This window comes from Mauremys reevesii, linkage group 14 (genome assembly GCF_016161935.1).
Source record: "Mauremys reevesii isolate NIE-2019 linkage group 14, ASM1616193v1, whole genome shotgun sequence".
Taxonomy (NCBI): Eukaryota; Metazoa; Chordata; order Testudines; family Geoemydidae; genus Mauremys; species Mauremys reevesii.
This window is the reverse complement of record NC_052636.1, coordinates 9,534,262-9,536,283: the sequence shown is the minus strand read 5'-3', so window position 1 is coordinate 9,536,283 and position 2,022 is coordinate 9,534,262. Positions and strand designations below refer to the sequence as shown.

At 52.5% G+C, this 2,022-nt stretch overlaps 1 non-coding gene across 1 annotated transcript; it reads left to right on the top strand.

The window, feature by feature from the left end:
* Nucleotides 1–281: 281 nt before the first annotated feature.
* On the top strand, nt 282–354 carry TRNAV-AAC. The gene has a single exon. It is a non-coding gene; the product is annotated as a tRNA-Val (tRNA).
* The last annotated feature ends 1,668 nt before the right edge of the window (nt 355–2,022 follow it).

The window sequence follows — 2,022 nt, the reverse complement described above, 5'->3', positions numbered from 1 at the left end:
CTTTGTTCTTTTTGCAGATAAATTAATGGAGGTTAAGTCCATTAATAGATATTAGCCAGGATGGGTAAGGAATGGTGTCCCTAGCCTCTGTTTGTCAGAGAGTGCAGATGGATGGCAGGAGAGAGATCACTTGATCATTTCCGGTTAGGTTCACTCCCTCTTGGGCACCTGGCATTGGCCATTGTTGGCAGATAGGATATAGGGTTGGATGGACCTTTGGTCTGACCCACTATGGCCATTCTTATGTTCTTATGAAGGGAAGGGCACAGCCCCATCACAGAGTTTCTGTAGTGTAGTGGTTATCACGTTTGCCTAACACGCAAAAGGTCCCTGGTTCAAAGCCAGGCAGAAACAGGATGGCTTCCTTTTCTCAGCTCCTAGTGGCCTGTCCCTGCTGTTGTAGGAACAGCAGTGATTTCTATGCTCAAAATGTCTGTTATACTTCCTCTCCCTCTCTGAATGCCTGTGAAGTGGCTTTCCCCCTCCTCCTCCCGCTCTCTCCTGCAATGCTTGGGGGATGAATGGGCTGGTTGAAGATCAGAAGAGCTTCCAGGTAGACAAGGTCTCTGGGACTCTCATTAGGCAGCGCTCACACACCCAGAGCAGGGACCCTGCATGGACACTGCCCAAGGTGGAGTGTGACCCACCGGATGCAGCCAAGTCATCTCTAGTCGCAGGCCATGAGGAGCAGGTCCTTAAAAGGGGAAGGGTCTCTGTGCTCAGCTGTGCTTTCACAATGCTGCCTAATGAGAGTCCCAGACACCTTGTCTATCTAGGAGCTCTTCTGATCTTCCAGCTGTTCAACCAGCCCCTTCATCCCACAAGCATTGCAGGAGGGAGGGGAGGGGGAAAGCCACTTCACAGGCATTCAGAGAGGGAGAGGAGATGGGATGGGATGGGATGGGGCGGGGCGGGGGGGGGGCAGTGTAACCGACCTTTTGGGCATACAGGTTATATGGAGCACACAGATCACTGCTGCTCCTACAACAGGGTAAGTTCTCAAGCAGCATGTTTCTTACTTTGCCCATCTGCCAATTTTGATGATTATCGATGGAAATATTTTGCCATTGGGTTGTGTGTTTACACAGAAATTGACATTTACCAACAAATACGTAATTCTTCCAGTCCTGCCTGGTCTGCAGTGGGTGGGTTTAGAGGGACACACTCACTCTCCCCACCCCCCATGCCAGGCCTGTGCTCTCAACTTCCCACACTGCTGGGATCCTTCCCTGGTCTCCCCTCAGACCTCTGCCCCCCACCCCACTTCTGGGATCCCCTCCCCACACTGTCTAACCCCCCTGCTGGCAGGATCCCTTCCTGTTCCTTTCATTTCCTGTCTCCACCCTGGGCAAAAGCTCTGCACTGTTCCCACACCAGAAGTTGAACCCAGGCCCCATGGATGAAAACCAGGAATCCTGACCACTAGCCCATATGGGACTATTGGTGCATCTGACGAAGTGGGGATTCACCCACGAAAGCTCCTGCTCCAATACGTCTGTTAGTCTATAAGGTGCCACAGGACTCTTTGCTGCTGTTATTACTACAACTCTCTAAGCCAACCCCTCGTGAGAGCAGCAGGGACTAGCGTGACCAGATGTCCCGATATTTGGGCCTTTTTCTTATATAGGCTCCTATTACCCCCACTCCCTGTCCCGATTGTTCACATTTGCTGTCTGGTCACCCTAGCAGGGGCTGCACACAGGGCTGCATTAACCCTTCAGGTGCTGAGGTTTCCCTCACTCCATCCCCAGTGCCTGTGATCAGGAAACAGACATTAGGGCTCCCAGGTGCTGCACAGACCATGATTGAGATCGGGACCCCATATTGCGCTAGGTGCTGTACAATCCCTGGCCAACACTGGGACACCCAGGGGGTTCCCCTCAATTTATCTGAGCCTCTGCTGCCCAACTTCTTCTGACTCCATCTGGATCACCCAGGAGCGGTGACAGGGTCTCCTTTCCACCTTTCCAAACAGTCCTTCTTTCCCTGCCCCCTATTTCTGCTTTCACACCTGGGCCCATC